General features: G+C 39.3%; 1 protein-coding gene across 4 annotated transcripts in view; it reads left to right on the top strand.

The window, feature by feature from the left end:
- Nucleotides 1-19,035, top strand: part of LOC109701800 (flavin-containing monooxygenase 5-like) — a 363,647-nt gene that overhangs the window by 193,319 nt on the left and 151,293 nt on the right. For all 4 annotated transcript variants that reach the window (XM_074047600.1, XM_074047596.1, XM_074047597.1 and 1 more), the window contains one exon: nt 690-788. The gene's annotated coding sequence lies outside the window, so the exon portion shown is untranslated. The remainder of the gene's footprint in view (nt 1-689; nt 789-19,035) is intronic.

Genomic DNA, 19,035 nt, shown 5'->3' with positions numbered 1-19,035 from the left:
ACCAGTGTCACAGACCAGCACATGTTCTGCTAAGAGCTTTCACACCTAGTCTTTCCTTCCACTTAGACACAAACTGACCTAGTTCTCAAAATGTTTTACCAAGTGTGGACCCTGGCCTGGAGCTACCCCGCAGTGGGTGGAGATCCTCAGTGTGGATACAGCACCTGTGCTGCTCACGGTGTTCTGGGGTGAATGCCTGGCTGGGGTAGAAAGGGGTGGCTCAGGGGGGCAGGACACAGAAGACTAACCTGGGCTGAAAAGTGGGGGGAAGGGGCAACATTTAAAGAGTTAAGGTGAGATCTGAATGTTTTTGTATGAGCTAGTCTGACTGAGAAATTTTGAATGTTCAAGGTCTACTTTCCCTAGAGGAATCTAGAACTTCTTTGGGCTTAGGGGAGAATTCCAGAGTAGCTCTTCATATCTGAAAAGCAGGGAGTGTGAGGGAGAAATCTAACCTTTATCAAGTACATATTACATGATTTGTAATTCTGACTGGTGTTCAGCTCACTTCATTTTTCCACATTCCCATGAAAGAGTTTTTCCCCCTTTTTCTTTTAAATTTGCATATTAGGGAAAGGAAGCTGAGGTTCCAGTGAGCTTAAGGAACTAGAACTAGTCACAGGAAAGATAAGAAGTGGGAAGGCTTTGAGGTGAGATCTGATTGACCTTCCTTGCCCTACATCCCACAGATCCAGCCTGGGTCAGACAGCGTCTTGGCTCGAAGTTTGCCTCCAGGTGGCTGCAGCTCCTCTGATGTTCTTGGATGTCCATGGAGTACCATTTGGTTGGTGAGTCAGCATACTTATTGAGCCTTTCCTAGACTGTGTGTGAGTGCCAGGGGTCTGTGGCAACAGACGCATCAGGTCCTGAAATACCCACAGGAGCCTTGTTAAAGAAGGTACAGCAAGTTCCAAGGTCTCAAGTCAATTTAGAAAGAAAAGGGTCATGGGACAGTCACATATTTTGTGTGAGATTTCTGCTAATTATGTTAACCTCTGAAGACAGCTGATATGTTGACTAATTTTTAAAGAAAAAAATATGTTTGATGGTATCCATTTACTAGGGTTTTGAACTCAGGGCCTTGCACATGCTAAGCAGGCACTCTGCCACTTGAGCCACACCCCCAGTACTTTTGCTTTTTAGTTTGTTTTTCAAGTAGAGTCTCATGCTAACTTTGCCTGAGCTGATCTTGAACCTCAGTAGTCCTACCTCAACCTCTCGAACAGCTGGCACTATAGGCATGCCCTACCACATCTGGACACTCATAAGTATTTCTTGAATGAGTGTGTTCCAAAAACAACTACGAAAGACCATCAGCAGCATTTGTGAGTTGATTGCTGGGTGCTCAAATTAAGGGTGGAAATGCATGATCAGCAGTACCTAGTGTAAATTGTCACTGATGGAAAAGGAAACATGGCATTTTGGGGTCAACCTCATATCTTCCCCTTGTGCCATTTTCATCTTTAATGCTCCCCAAGTGGAAGTAGGGGGCATATTGCTTAATTTTTATAAACAATGAACCGTATTTGTATTCCTGGAATAAACTCTACATGGTCATGATGTATTATTCTTTGCAAATATCACTGGAATTCATTTGTTAATATTTTTAGGGAATTTTTGGTATCTAATTCATAAGAACACTTGTCTATACTTTCCTTTCTTGTGATATTTTGTCTGATTTTGATATCAGTATGAGGCTAGCCTCATAAGATGAGCTAGGAAGTGTTCTGCTTCTGTGAATTTCTGGACAAGATTGCACAAAATTAATAAAATATCTTCCGTAAATGTTTGGTAGAACTCATGAAGGAAGCCACTTGAACCTGGAGAGTTTTTGTTGGGAAGGTTTAAACTACAAATTCAATTTTTTTTGCATAAAGATGGAATTATTCAGACCATCTATTTCTTTTGCATAAGATTTGGTAGGTTGTATCTTTCAAAGAATTGATCTATTTCATCTAAGGTTTCAAAATTATGAATTATCATAGTCTTATTATCCTTCTAGTGTTTGTAGGATTTATAAGGTCCTGATATTGGTAATTTCATTCTTGATACTGGTAGTTTGTGTTTTGTCTTGGTCACTGTGGCTGGAACTCTATCAATAAAATTGATAGACTTTAAAAATGATGAGTAAGCTGGGCACAGTGGTTCAACCTGTAATCCTAACTATTTGGGAGGCTAAGATTGGGAGAATTCATTTCAAGGCCAGCCTGGGCAAATAGTTCTTGAGACCCTATTTCCAAAGAGAAACATGACAAAATTAACTGGAGGTGTGGCTCAAGCAGCATAGCACATACTTTGTAAGTGAGAAGTCTTGAGTTCAAACCCCAGTCCCACTAAAAAATAAATAAAAAGGATGACTTTTTGGTTTCATTGATTTCTCTATTGTTTTTCTCAGTTCAATTTCATTGTTGTTTTGCTTTTATCTTCATTATTTCTACCTTCTGCTTGCTTAGGGTTCAATTCAGTCTTTTTTTTTGCTATTTTCCTCATGCCTGCTAGCTACTCAGGAGACAGAGATCAGGAGGATTGAGGTTCAAAGCCAGCCTGGGTAAACAGTTCACAAGACCCTATCTTGAAAAAACCCATCACAAAAAAAGGGTTGGTGGAGTGGCTCTAAGTTCAGCTCTAAGTTTTTTTTCAGCACTGCAGGAAAAAAAAAAAGTCCATTCTCTTTTTCTAGTTAGGTATTTAATGCTTTAAATTTTCCTTTAAGCACCTCTACACTTGTGTACCAAATTGTTTTTTTTTTTGGTCAGTACTGAGGTTTGAACTCAGGGACTTGAGTTCAAAGGTAAGTGCTCTACCACTTGAGCATCCTCCACCCCCCCAACCCAGGCCCTATGTCTCCTACATTTTGATGTGCTGTTTTCTTCTAAGCCTTTTGCTGCTTATCCTTGCTATCTATTTTCACAGTTGAGGGCATCCTTCACTCAAAGCTGAAATAAAAAAGGGCAAATATCCAAAGAGCTCTCCCAATCCTTCACTGGTGGTTTTGACTTTCCCACTCTATCTAGAGCTAATGTCGACTTTTCAGAATCCTCACATAGTTGCTTTTTATGTATGGTGTTCAAGGATTTGCCAGTGTAATCAGTGGTAGGCTTACTCGTGGCTAGCACCTGCAATCCTGTGTGGCTTTGAATTCCATCAGATACCCAGCAAAGAGCTGTGCATTGAATAATATTTATTTTAGTGGACTGGGCACTCTGTTTAACTGTCCCACTCACCCCTACCACCTTTCAAAGGGAATAGAAATTCTCAGGTCACTTTCTGCCTAGAAGAATGATCCAAAGATAGATCCTGCTCTTAAAGATTGCAGAAGTTCTGTCCAGGGAAAATAGAGGAGTAAAAAGAAATTCTTCTGAATAAATATGCTTTCCATCTGTGCGTGGACTAATTAAGATCTTTTTCTTTTATTAATTTTTTTTCTCCTTTCCCTCTCCTTACCCTTGAATCACTAATTGTATAGACAGTGGAGTCAAAAAATTTAATTGTATATATCTATAACTAAAAATAATTTTAAGCCCTTACCTCATGTATACTTTCATACATGAATTATGTAATCATAACAAACCATTCTACAATGTTTACTATATGTGCTAGGCACTTTTCTAAGGGCATTATGTAATAGCTACTTTTAATCTATCAATTAAATATGAATAAAGCTTAATTTTGCTCTTATTTTTCAGATGAAAAGTGTATATCAATATTAGTTCAAAGATTTTCTTCTCACGCCACTTCAAGGCATTTTACATACCTTGGATTTCATTCCTCTTACTTTTGAGATCACTGATTTAATCAACCTATTTGGAATCAAGTGATAATCAGATTTGTATCATTTACTGAGTACCTGCCATGTGCTCCTTATCACAGATAGAATGGGATTTAGTGACTTGCTAGGAAGTTACTTGTACTTATATGGTAACATTGACAGTAAATATCAGAGCTAGTACTTGAACCTCCAGTCATATAATTATCTTTTACACAAATTCCCCAGAATGACATTTTCTATTTCCCATTAGTGCCCTATTAACAGAGAATCAGGCTGTGTTAGAAAGGAGGTGGGGGACATAAGGTTGTAGCAATTCTGGTGGGAGCTCTCAGAAGAGGTAGAAGTTTCAGATCCTCTTCAGACTTTGCATTTCAACTCAAGACAGGACATCATCTTCACTCTTCAGTTCGCTGAAGTCAACATCTCCATTTTTCTGCCCACAGTAGCACAGGAGGGAGGGACAAGTGTCCTATCCCATCATGCACTGTCCTATCCCATCATGCACTGTCCTATCCCATCATGCACTGCCTCTTGTCCCGTCTTTCTTCCTGCCATCTCCTATCAGCTCTTACCAGCCTTTTAAGTTGTTCCTTGCAATCCACTAATGAAATTCCTGTTTCTTTTGTAATTGTATTTTACCATGGTTCATGCTCTGATACCAACCTTAAATCAAACTCTTTGCAGAAAGACTATCACAGGGTGACAAGCTTCTTTCTGCATGTCTCATTACTGAAACATTTATTCAGGGCTTTCTGAATGATATGAATGGCTGCCTTGAAGTGCTGCAATGACTTAATACACTACAACTAAAGGATTTTAATTTTCTCTCCTGGCCTCCTCACTTTGGTCTCTGCCAGAGTTTCTTCCTTATTTTGGATATGCAGCCATGAGAGTGGGGCCTCACTTGGGCCTACAGCCCAGAGAGGGTCTATTCTAGCCCTGGGACCTGGGGCAGAGATCATAGGAGTCTTCAGCCCCTAGTCTGTGTGGTTTGCCCAGATTCTTGCCAGCTTTTTTTTTTTAAACCATTATGATAATTGCTCTTGCCAAAAGGAGCTAAATATAAAATGGAAAGGAAAGTGCTTAAGGGAAAAGCAAGATGGAAGCTAAAATCTCTTGGTGGTCCAAGCAAAGAACCACACCATGAAGAGGTAGGAATAGTCTGGAGATGACACAAGAAATGAAGAATTCTTGACAGAGATTCACCTGTGGGTCTCTTTTAAGGGAAAGTATTTCTTGGGAATTGAGCATAACAAGATATTAAAGAGGATTTTTCTTTTTGCTGCAGAATTAGCAACTAGAGCTAAAAAGAAGATGGTGACATGAGGGATAACATGTCTGTGCATTCTATAAGAAATTACAAAAACATTTTAAACCAGACACCTATTAGGGCTTAATGAGAGGCAAACTATCCTTGCTCAAATGTTCCATGTTTATTGTGCAGCTTGAATGCATTGCACATAAACATGAAAAAATCATTTTCTAATAGTTGTTTTCAATTGGCTCCATCAAATTTCCCTTTCTCTTTTTGTATTCACATCTCAGACAAACCTCATAGTTTTCCACTCATTTTAGTAATTAAAATGTCTGGCCTGGATAAGATGTCCAGCTCATCTCCTCTTCTCTTCTCACTTCAGAATTAACCTGGGTCCCCACTGACTGATAGAAGGGAAAACATTTTTCTTTTTCTCTCTACCCTCCTTTACTTAGTTGCAGCTTAATTGGGATTGGAGATTAAGAGTCATGAATAAGAGAGAGAGCAGGGGCCATTCTCAGGAACTGATCACTGTGCATCAAATGACCTCAGAGCCTGTAAGTTTATGGACTGATCAAGCCACAAGAAATAACTAAAATTAAATTGATTATCAGTTATCTCATTTGATTAGCTCTCACAGACAGGAGTTTTATGGCCTAAGAAATAAAAGAACTAGGCAGAAGTGTATATAAGTATCTTATCCCAGATAGAGTATGCCCAATAAATGCAAAACCCAGTCAAGTAAAGAGAGAGCTGGGCACAAGATTCAGGCTTCTATGAGTAGCTCAGGACTAGATGGTGTTGGCATGGTGGGCTGTATATCCTTGCTTCCAAATCTGATCGTCATCCAACCTCAACAATTAAGGAAGTATTCTCCTAAGGTATTGGATTATCTAATTGTTTTATTAGTACTTCTTAGCTTCAATGAAATTTAGAATTAGGTGTACAAATATTTGAGGATTAAACTCATTGCAATTTCTTTGAAAAGAAATCTGTAGAAATTGGTATTTTAGATATATGTGTTAAAAGAATCTGGCCTATTAAACTAGCAGGTATTCTTGTGATTCTAATGCAAAATTATTGATTAATTGGTTTGAACTTATGACTTTAAGTAGAAATCTTACCAAGTTTATATAGTTGCATTAGTATATTTAAGAAATCTTCGAGGATTCCAAGATGACAGCTAGAGGGAGGAAGCAGAAAGCGAACCTCCTATAGTGAAATCTTGGAGAGACGCTGGAGACACACTTTGCAGGCAAAATCACCAAGAAGAGGCAAAACTTTGACCTCTCCACACCTTCAGCTGGCGCAGAGAATCTCCACTTCACGTTAAATGGAGAAACAAGGAAGGCCCCCAGGCCGTCAGTCACCCGCACCCAGATAGCTTGGGAAGACGCAGACAAGGTGAGCTTCGTGGTACCACGGTACTCCCACAGACAAGCCTGGGCCAGAGCAGCATAGCCCCCTGGACAGACTGACCTCCACCTGGGGAAAAAAGAGAAACTGACTAATAAGCAATAAGAACAATAAAGACACACGGGAAAGACGGTGGAACGCACTGAGCGCCAAAGATTGGGGGAAGGGAATGCTTCCCAGAACTGTAAATAAACAAGCCGGGTGGGCAGGAGAGGCTCCTGTGGGAGCAGGGGCATGTGCCCAGCAACCAGGAGTGGGAAAGCTTATGAGAGTGGCGGAGGGAGGAAAACTCCACAGGAGAGAAGGGAAGACCCACTTCCCACGTGAGCTGTAAACAAACATGGCGGCTGGCAGGAGCAGCAGCACCGCCCAGTAATCAGGAGCAGGAAAGCTTGTAAAAGTGGCAGTGGGAAGAAAACTGCACAGGAGAGGGAGGAAGACCCACTTCCCACATGAACTGTAAATAAACACGCAGGCCTGAGAAAGCAGGGGCAGTGTCACCTTCCCCAGTGTGCCTGGAAAGGGGAAAGCTTGTAGCAGAGGCTCATGCACAGGAGAATTCCGAGTAAACAAAGCCTGCAGGGCCAGGTGAGTGCTAAGCTCACCCTAGATATCTGCGTAAATAACGCCTCTAGCAACAGCAGGCTGACAGCAACAGGCAGGCAAGTCACAGCCACAGATACCATTCTCAGAACTGTCTCCAGACTCTTTTTTTAATTTTCTCTTTTTCTCCCTACCTTTGATGAGAGAACAACCGAATTACACCTGCATGCTGAAAAACTTACTGAAACTGTATTGCATTTGAACTTGGGACACTTGGTGGGGTTTTTTTTGTGTGTGTGTAGTTTTGTTCTACTTTATGCATCCCCTTTGATGAGACAATTACAGAACAACATCTGAGGCAACATCTCCAGGATTGGACACTGAGATGGACACCCAAATTATTAAGACTGAAATTCATTGCATTTGAACTTGGAGGTTTTTTGGTTTTTTGTTTTCTTTTTTAAATTTTCTATTTTTCACTTTATTTTATTTTATTTTTATATATAGATATTTCTTTCATTTACTTATTTTTTATTTTTATTCTTATCTTTTTTTAAATTTTTTATTTTCAATCCTCTCTCTGTCTCTCTAATGCCTGTTCAGCTTACTGTGATTAGTACACTAATGTCCCCTGTTTATACCTTTGAAACTTTCTTGTCTGATTCCTTGTTCTGTTTTCTCCTTCTTGTCTTTTTATTTGTTTTTCCCTTTTGTTTAACTTCTTGCTTTCCATGTCCACTCACCCTTCCATTCTAAATATTACCATTGTTATTATTACAAGCTAGAAAATACTTAATTGCACACAGTACAGGGACAGTAACAACACCAAAGACAATGACGGGAAGACAGAAAAAACAGGGAAACCAGTTTCCCCACAGCAAAAAATTAGTACAGGAACCAGAAGGGAATGAAGAAACCAGATACTCAGATCCAGACTCCAACAAAATGAAGATAAACTATGCCAAAGGACCCAATGAAGCCCACAAGAATAATTTAAAAGAAGACATACTACAGGTACTCAATGAGAATTTTATAGAGATGATACTGGATAGGGTCAACCAAAATGTACAGGAGACACTCAAGAAATTCCAAGACAACAAAAATAGAGAATTTGAAAAAGCAAAAGAAGAAATAAAGGAAACCATAGAAGCACTGTATAAACACCAAAGTGAACCAGAGAACACGATGAATAAACAGATAAATGAACTCAGGACAAAAATAGACAACATTAAAGAGGAAACCACCCAGGATATGGAAAACCTCAGAAAAAAGAATGAAACAGAACTGCAAAACAAAATGGAAGGCCAATTCAGCAGAATAGAACAAGGAGAAGACAGAATCTCAGAACTTGAAGATGAAATGGTAATTAAAGGAAAAACCGAAGAACTATTAATTAAACAACTCAAGACCTGTGAAAAGAAAATGCAAGAACTCACCAACTCCATCAAAAGACAAACTTGAGAATCATGGGCATCAAAGAAGGAGAAGAGGTGCAAGCAAAGGGAATGCGTAATATATTCAACAAAATAATAACAGAAATTTTCCCATATCTAGAGAAAGATATTCCCATACAGATGCAAGAGGCCTCCAGGACACCAAACAGACCAGATCAAAGTAGAACTACCCCACGACATATCATCATTAAAACAACAAGTTCAGAAACTAGAAAAAGAATATTGAAGGCTGTAAGAGAGAAAAAACAAGTAACATACAAAGGTAAACCCATCAAAATCACAGCAGACTTCTCAACAGAAACATTAAAAGCAAGAAGAGCGTGGGGTGAGATCTTCCGGGCACTGAATGAAAATAACTTCAACCCCAGGATACTCTACCCAACAAAACTATCATTCAAAATAGATGGAGCACTAAAAGTCTTCCATGATAAGCGGAAACTAAAACAATATGTGACCAGAAAGCCACCACTACAAAAGATTCTGCAAGGGATTCTGCACATAGAAAGTTAAACCCAACTTAACCATGAAAAGACAGGCAGCACCAAACCACAGGAAAAGAAAAAGCAAGACAGTAGAGAGTAACCTCAACTTAGGTACACACAATCAAACCTTCAAACAACTAAGACAACTAAATGACAGGAATCAGCATATCAGTACTAATGCTTAATGTTAACGGACTTAATTCACCCATCAAAAGGCACCGCTTGACGAAATGGATTAAAAGAGAAGATCTAACAATTTGTTGCTTACAGGAGACCCATATCACTGACAGAAATAAGCATAGGCTTAGGATGAAAGGCTGGAAGAAGATTTACCAAGCCAATGGCCCCCAAAAACAGGCAGGAGTAGCAATACTTATCTCTGACAAAGTAGACTTCAAACCTGCATTGATCAAACGAGATAAAGAAGGACATTCCATACTAATAAAAGGGGAAATAGACCAAAAGGCAATAATAATCATCAACCTGTATGCACCCAATATCAATGCACCCAATTTCATCAAATATACCCTGAAAGACATAAAAGCATATATTAACGCCAACACAGTAGTTGTGGGAGACTTTAACTCCCCATTATCATCAATAGATAGGTCATCCAAACATAAAATCAATAAAGAAATCCAAGATCTAAAATATACAGTAGATCAAATGGACCTAGTTGATGTCTACAGAACATTTCATCCAACCTCTACACAATATACATTCTTCTCAGCAGCCCATGGAACCTTCTCCAAAATAGATCATATCCTAGGGCACAAAGTAAGTCTCAGCAAATATAAGAAAACAGAAATTATACCATGCATACTATCTGATCACAATGCAGTAAAACTAGACCTCAACAACAAAAGTAAAGACAAAAAACATGCAAACAGCTGGAAACTAAATAACTCATTACTTAATGAAGAATGGATCATCGATGAACTAAAAGAGGAAATTAAAAAGTTCCTGGAAGTCAATGAAAATGAAAACACAACCTACCGGAACCTATGGGACACAACTAAGGCAGTCCTGAGAGGAAAGTTTATAGCCATGAGTGCATATATTAAAAAGACTGAAAGATCCCAAATCAATGACCTAATGATACATCTCAAACTCCTAGAAAGACAAGAACAAGCAAGTCCCAAAACAAATAGAAGGAGAGAAATAATAAAAATAAGAGCTGAAATCAACGAAATAGAAACCAAAAAAACCATACAAAGAATTAATGAAACAAAAAGTTGGTTCTTTGAAAAAATAAAAAAGCTCGATAGACCCCTGGCAAACCTGACTAAAATGAGGAGAGAAAAAACCCCAATTAGTAGAATCAGGAATGCAAAAAGGGAGATAACAACAAACACCATGGAAGTCCAGGAAATCATCAGAGACTACTTTGAGAACCTATATTCAAATAAATTTGAAAATCTTAAAGAAATGGACAGATTTCTAGATACATATGATCATCCAAAACTGAACCAAGAGGAAACTAATCACCTGACTAGATCTATAACACAAAATGAAATTGAAGCAGCAATCAAGAGTCTCCCCAAAAAGAAAAGTCCAGGACCTGATGGATTCTCTGCTGAATTCTATCAGACCTTTAAAGAAGAAGTGATACCAACGCTCCTTAAACTGTTCCAGAAATAGAAAGGGAAGGAAAACTGCCAAACACATTTTATGAAGCCAGTATTACACTTATCCCAAAACCAGGCAAAGACACCTCCAAAAAGGAGAACTATAAGCCAATCTCCTTAATGAACATTGATGCAAAAATCCACAACAATATAATGGCAAACTGAAATCAACAACACATCAAAAAGATTATTCACCACGACCAAGTAGGCTTCATCCCAGGGATGCAGGGGTGGTTCAACATACGAAAATCAATAAACGTAATAAACCACATTAACAGAAGCAAAGACAAAAACCACCTGATCATCTCAATAGATGCAGAAAAAGCCTTTGATAAGCTCCAACACCATTTCATCATAAAAGTTCTAAGAAAACTAGGAATAGAAGGAAAATACCTCAACATTATAAAAGCTATATATGACAAACCTACAGCCAGCATTATACTTAATGGAGAAAAACTGAAACCATTCCCTCTAAAATCAGGAACCAGACAAGGTTGCCTACTATCTCCACTCCTATTCAACATAGTACTGGAATTCCTAGCCAGAGCAATTAGGCAAGAAGAAGGAATAAAAGGAATACAAATAGGTAAAGAAACTGTCAAAATATCCCTATTTGCAGATGACATGATCCTATACCTTAAAGACCCAAAAAACTCTACTCAGAAGCTTCTAGACATCATCAATAGCTATAGCAAGGTAGCAGGATATAAAATCAACATAGAAAAATCATTAGCATTTCTATACACTAACAATGAACAAACGGAAAAAGAATGTATGAAAACAATTTCATTTACAATAGTCTCAAAAAAAATCAACTACCTAGGTGTAAACCTAACAAAAGATGTGAATGACCTCTACAAGGAAAACTATAAACTTCTGAAGAAAGAGATTGAGGAAGACTATAGAAAGTGGAGAGATCTCCCATGCTCATGGATTGGTAGAATCAACATAGTAAAACTGTTGATACTCCCAAAAGTAATCTCCATGTTTAATGCAATTCCCATGAAAATTCCAATGACATTCATTAAAGAGATTGAAAAATCTACTGTGAAATTTATATGGAAACACAAGAGGCCACGAATAGCCAAGGCAATACTCAGTCAAAAGAACAATGCTGGAGATATCACGATACCTGACTTCAAACTATATTACAAAGCAATAACAATAAAAACAGCATGGTACAGGCACAAAAACAGACATGAAGACCAGTGGAACAGAATAGAGGACCCAGATATGAAGCCACACAAGTATAACCAACTTGTCTTTGACAAAGGAGCTAAAAATATATGATGGAGAAAAGACAGCCTCTTCAACAAAAATTGCTGGGAAAACTGGTTAGCAGTCTGCAAAAAACTGAAAGTAGATCCATGTATATCACCGTATACCCATATTAACTCAAAATGGATCAAGGATCTTAATATCAGACCACAAACTCTAAAGTTGAAACAGGAAAGAGCAGGAAATACTCTGGAGTTAATAGGTATAGGTAAGAACTTTCTCAATGAAACCCCAGCAGCACAGCAACTAAGAGGTACCATAGATAAATGGGACCTCATAAAACTAAAAAGCTTCTGTTCATCAAAAGAAATGGTCTCTAAACTGAAGAGAACACCCACAGAGTGGGAGGAAATATTTGCCAGCTACACATCTGACAAAGGACTGATAACCAGAATATACAGGGAACTTAAAAAACTAAATTCTCCCAAAGCTAATGAACCAATAAAGAAATGGGCATGTGAACTAAACAGAACTTTCTCAAAAGAAGAAATTCAAATGGCCAAAAAACACATGAAAAAATGCTCACCATCTCTAGCAATAAAGGAAATGCAAATTAAAACCACACTAAGATTCCACCTCACCCCTGTTAGAATAGCCATCATCAGCAACACCACCACCAACAGGTGTTGGTGAGGATGCGGGGAAAAAGGAACCCTCTTACACTGTTGGTGGGAATGTAGACTAGTACAACCACCCTGGAAAAAAATTTGGAGGCTATTTAAAAAGCTGGACATCGATCTACCATTTGATCTAGCAATACCACTCTTGGGGATATACCCAAAAGACTGTGACACAGGTTACTCCAGAGGCACCTGCACACCCATGTTTATTGCGGCACTATTCACATATAGCCAAGTTATGGAAACAGCCAAGATGCCCCACCACTGATGAATGGATTGAGAAAATGTGTTATCTGTACACAGTGGAATTTTATGCAGCCATGAAGAAGAACGAAATGTTATCATTTGCTGGTAAATGGATGGAATTGGAGAACATCATTCTGAGTGAGGTTAACCTGGCCCAAAAGACCAAAAATCATATGTTCTTCCTCATATGTGGACATTAGATCAAGGGCAAACACAACAATGGGATTGGACTTTGAGCACATGATAAAAGCGAGAGCACACAGGGGAGGGGTGAGGATAGGTAAGACACCTAAAAATTAGCTAGCATTTGTTGCCCTTAATGCAGAGAAACTAAAGCAGATACCTTAAAAGCAACTGAGGCCAGTAGGAAAAAGGGACCAGGAACTAGAGAAAAGGGTAGATCAAAAAGAATTAACCTAGAAGGTAACACTCACGCACAGGAAATTAATGTGAGTCAACTCCCTGTATAGCTATCCTTATCTCAACCAGCAAAAACTCTTGTTCCTTCCTATTATTGCTTATACTCTCTCTACAACAAAATTAGAGATAAGGGCAAAATAGTTTCTGCTGGGTATTGAGGGGGTGAGTGGGAGATGGACGGGGCGGAGTGGGTGGTAAGGGAGGGGGTGGGGCAGGGGGGAGAAATGACCCAAGCCTTGTATGCACATGTGAATAATAAAATTTAAAAAAAAATAGAAATCTTAAGTTTCACCCTATTTATAAGTTTAATTTATTAGGTTTAAGAGTGATTCAAGCATGTAAGCCTTTGTGCTAAGTCAGACAAGTGGTGAACTTAAGAGAGGAATTAACTATATTTAACAATTAAACATATAAATGCAACTTAAAATATTTGAAGGAATTAAGCTATAATTGTAAATGAGACTAAGTGTTGATCAAAGATCCCTTAAAAGCAATAGTTAATGATTGCTAGCAGTATAAAAAGAATAAGAAGATATGTAGACTGAATTTTAAAACTTCAGAAAGAACTTGATTTTTGAATCAATGGAATATTGATTTCAAAATCAAAGTAAACTTTGAATAATCTTTTCTGTGCACCTGTCAGTGTCCTCTTTCAGTTGCTTCTCTTTTGGGTCACCCCCCCCAGCCCTCTGTGTGACAGTCCCCTGAATACAGTCTTTTGGGGACCCTGAGTGGGAGTAGGGATGGGTAAGGTGAGCTCCCTATGTTTTACCTCTCCAACATGAGATACCTACCTCTAACTTGACCTCATCTGAAAACCTCCAACAACTTTTTCTGATTGCTGGAGCCAAGCTCTCTTAGTTGGAATAACAGCAAGATGCCTCACACCTTGCTTGTTTTGTAACATCTGTACAGCCTGCAGAATATTCATCCCAACAGTGGGAGCACACACTGTGCCACCCCATCTCACCCTACATTCATTTAGCACTCTGTCTCTGCTCAGAAAAGTTCAGGAGCAAACCAGCAACTCTTCCCCTTGGGCAGATGTCCAACATGGGAATGAGATATCACTTCCCATCTCTTAGAGGTATTACATTTCAACAATTGATTTTCTTGGGGTTCCCTGAGTTTGAGGGTAGGAAAAATATCCTGCACCTGGCTTCAATGATTCCTTCAGACTCTTACTATAATCCTCCAGGTTTTTAATTGACTGAAAAGGACAGGGGCTAACTTGTAGGTTTGTGTTACAAAATAGGTTTGGATCTCTAATAATTAGTCTGAGAGAGGTGTCTGGTCATTGTGGGAGGCCATCTTTGCAATGCCCCCTTTTTTGGTCTACAAACTTAAGATCTGGTTGGCAATTCCTCGAGCTGCATGAGAGATCCCAGTCAGTACTCTACAAATGAGTTTATATCTTCAACTCTTAGCTAAAACCAGCATTACATATGGGAGAATGAGCTGACATGTGAGGGTTCAATTTTGACCTTTCCAAGAACTGCTGACTATTGTTTCCTGGAAACCCTGAGTATTTTCAATAAGCAGAATTATAGCTGTTGCTAGCCACCAAATCAGACCACATGGGTTTTGGGAGCTCATGGATTGGCACATCTGGTGTTTGAAAGAAGACTGGGTTGCTTAACCAGCAGGATTTCTCTTTTAAGCATTCCTGGAATTGTCTGTCCACTCAGAGGGAAAAGGTTAGCTCTGCTGTTGTTGAACAACATTGGAGGCTTTGCTTTACCTGTGCTCACCAGAGTTCAGAGCCTCAGTAGGATACCTGAGGGGTCTAGTATGCTATGCATAGGGATTCTGAGAAAGTCACTTTCTTTTTATTTCAGATTCTGTGCCTTCTAAGCACAGCAACTTTGATACACTTCCCACTCTCCCTTTCTCCCAGGATCATTAGGCATTACTGGGAATGGAAACAGTGGCTGTCACTATAAAAACAAGGTGACTAATAGCATTTAAAAAGTGCCAGTATTGTTATAAGTGCTTATTCAGTTCTTACCACCACTCCAAGAGGTACTGCTAATTACCCCTATTCTGTAAATAAGGAAACTGAGGCACAGAGGCCCATTTTTAACAGCAGATAAGAAGAGGAGCCAGGATGATGTATACATTCTGACTCCTATATTACCCAGATCTAGCAGGTCTCAGGCTTTGTCAAAAAACCATATCTCTGTCTTAGAAATATTTGGCCTTTTTCTAGAGCTAAGGTATCTACAGAGATTCTGTTCGACCCAACATCTTAAGAAAATTCCACATATATAAATTGGAACTTACTGAGAATAATAAAACAAGTCTTCCTTGTTTTACAATCATAATGCTACTTATATAGAAAAAACCCTTGAAAATGCACTGAAACTCTAGTTTAATTCACCACAATCTAATATGCCCACAACTTTCCCAGAAAGGTATCTTCAGTACTAATTCTGTCTCCACAGAATGAGGAAACTCATCCCACAAGTTGCTATAAGAATCAGAAAGAATCTGTTTAGATATAATCCAAGCTCAATTAATAATAAGTATACTTAAGAAATTTCCAACAATAAAGAAGACAAGAGGGAAACATTTAAGTATCCTTTTTTGATAAATAAATTTTTTTCAAGGCTTTATGTTATCTAGTTCTTTAAAAACTTAGTTCTTTCTTTTCATAGCCCACTGTAGGTAGGCCTAGAATTTTTTAAGCTAATTAGTTCAAATGCCAAGTCACTGAACCTAATTTGCTACATTCACTTGGGTCCTTTAACCTCTGTTTGAAACAGGAATTACAGAAATGTAGATCAACACTGTCCAGAAATCTGAGAGATTTTTTTTTCAACTGTGTTTTTAGAGCCAGGGCATAAGAAGACATTTTTTGAGACTGGGCATATTAAGTAAACACTCCACATTTCCACAATTTGTAAAATTTCTAGGCTGGGTGCAGTGGCTCACAGCTATAATCCCAGCTACATCTCAGGCAGAGATGAACAGGATTGCTGTTTGAGGCCAGCCTGAGCAAAGATATTAAGTGAGACCCTACCTCAGTAAATAAACTGGCCATGGTGGTACAGCTACAAGGGAGCTACAGGTAATAAGATCATGCCCCAGGTCAGCTGCGGCAAAAAGTAAGACCCTATCGGAAAAAGAACATCAAGCAAAAAAGGCTGGAGGTGTGGTTCAAGTGGTAGACTGCTTGCCTAGCAAGCACAAGACCCTGAATTCAAACCCTAGTAATGCCAAAAAAAATTCTAGTGTAAAAATATATGCAAACAATTAAAAAAAAATCTAAGGTAGAGGTGAAGAGCAGGGACTACGTAAGAAAGAACTTTTTAGTAATAAGTGGTATGGAACATGATGGTTGCTTAACCAGGAAAGCTGGAGGAAACTATGCTTCCTTCTGAGAATCAATGTGGTAACAGACTGTAGGACACTGAAGTAACATGTGAGTGAGAGTGAGCTAGAGTAGCACAGACTTAGAAGATGGAATCTTAGATTTGAGTCCTGGCCCTACTACTTACTAGCTTTGTGATCTTGGGCAAATTTCCTAATCTCTTTTTATTAGATTCTCATTAGTACATTGTAAGCAACCTTTTAGGGCTGTTGGGAGGATTTAATATGCTAGTGCATATACAATGTCCACAGCAGTGTGTAGCTTGTAGTAAACAGGACGCAAATAGATAGTTGTTAGTCTTGTTTGTGTGTTGCCTTTGAACATTTCTATGTAGGGCATAGGTCTTGATCTGCTGCATGGTTTGGACCAGTCCCTCTGTAGCCTAAGTGTTGATATTCTCAGGTCCAGTCCAACTCTGGGACTTTAAACTTTTTGATGCTGTTTCTCTTTCCTGGTGCTTCTAAGTGAAGACAGAGTCTTCTAAATTATAAACTCACTTACTCAAGTCTTTGGCACCCTCTAGTGCATGATGAGTGTTGCAGCTCTCCAGCTTGCCCAGCACCTCAGAACACCTCAGAACATCTAAGCAACATGGTCCCACCATTTAGGGCTGCTGAAAACCCTGAAGTTTTGACTAGGATGTACATCTCAATGCACAGATAGCATCCCCAGCTCCATCATCAATAGCAGCAGTCAGCAAGAGACCCTGTGTCTGTGATAGGCCTCACTGCCAAGTTCTTTCTCTGTGTGGCTGATAATGTGGGAGGGAGACACCATGGTCATATCAGCCTGTGAAACATATGTCAACAGCCAGACCCCAGAAAAATCCTGCAATAAATGAAGCCCAGACATTGTTGAGACAGAGATATAAGTACATTGAAAATGGGAAAGGTGAATGAAGAACACTCTTGGGAGTCTAGAAAGAAAGAGACCAAGAAGATCCCTTCACTGCCAGGCCAGATAAAAAGTTACATGAAGGAGGCGACATTTCAAGAACTGCTGTGCGACTGAGAGGAGAAGAACTGTTTGCTGTAGAGTGGGTGGGGAGGGAAGGCAGAACCCAAGGTGTAGGAGGACTGAGTGAGAACAAACAGCGCCTTCCCGTGAAGTGGTGAGCACCGTCACTCCTGAATACTCTCCTCATGTTTTCCCTGTGCCAGTATTCGGTGGCATTAGAGGTGAAAGGAAAAATTGGGGTGAGTTAGAGAAATAGCGAAGGGCCCTGTTCTCTTTACTGCTATCCTGAGATTAAAGAATGAGAGCAACACAATGGCCAAGCCAGGCACATCTGCCCTTGAGCTGAGAAGGCCTCCTGAGTAAGTGAGTGGGTGGTAGGGACTCTTCTGGCTTGAACATTTTCCCTGAGTGTTTTTCTTTCCTGTGAATGAGAATTGCCAGTCACCCAATGGGATAGGCTGCCTTCCCCACATATACCTGGATTCAAGGTGCCATGCAGCGATGTAAAAAAAAGTGAAAGGCTGTTGTTTTATCTAGGCACCTGGGTGAGGATGGTGTTGCCAATAAGTCTACCCTTCCTTCTTTTTGGCAAGCTTCACTAACACCAAGGGAAGCACTGCATTTTCCTGTGTGGTATGTGTGTTTGAGGAGAGAATGGTGTTAAAACTTACTAAATACCATCAATACTAAGATGCAGGTTTTTTATTCACGTTTTTCCATCTCTGAAATTGAGATGCATCTTACATTTAACATCATGCTTCATAATTTAATTGTGGCATTTGAAATTTTTCTCTAGCAGTATATAGTAACAAAATTTAAATTCATCTTATAATTTCTGACATATTGATGAGTATAACTGATGAGATCTGGTAGTAGAAGCATTTTCCACCTAAATAAGCCCACGTCCTTTTCAGAAATCTGCTTTCCCAATGTAATCCTAAATACAAAATTTATTCTTTAAATTACTGCGACTTAGATCTAAGGCGTTGATACTTGCAGGAGATGCCATGGTGATCTTCTCAGACCATTCCCTCCAGTCTGAAGCACTACCAATATCTGCCAATAGCTCTCAGATGAAAAGAACTGTCTCCTCAGAGCCTCATCCCTGTCCTGGGGATAAATGGTTGATGTAGAGGTATAAATGCTTAGTCTCTTCTCCCCATCTATGATAACTCTGAGGGGTTGTCCTATCCTGAGCTTTCCCTAAGATAGACTGGATCCTTAGTTACACCAGGTTTTCTGTTCAACTTCTACCCTTGCTGATCATGCTTCTTTTACTTTTCCTTCTCCATCTCAGAGCATGCTTCTCAGGGAACCTATCCTGAAACAATTGGTACCATGAGTAGTCCAAGAAACTATAATATGAGATTTTAGACTTGCTGATGCATCACTTGTTGGTTGACTAGCGATGGGTAAAGATCCGGTCACTAGGGAGTTAATGAACTCTAGAATGGGGTCTGGGAGAGAGAGAGATGATGGACATCACTTGTAGCCTGGAGAATTGCTGCTATGGCAGTGGCTGTAGTATATGCCACCAACTTTCCTCTTGTATGTTTACACCAGCAAAAAAGGCCCAACAAAATCTTGAAGGAGC

The sequence above is a fragment of the Castor canadensis genome, chromosome 11 (genome assembly GCF_047511655.1).
Source record: "Castor canadensis chromosome 11, mCasCan1.hap1v2, whole genome shotgun sequence".
Taxonomy (NCBI): Eukaryota; Metazoa; Chordata; class Mammalia; order Rodentia; family Castoridae; genus Castor; species Castor canadensis.
This window is presented reverse-complemented; position numbering and strand designations above follow the sequence as displayed.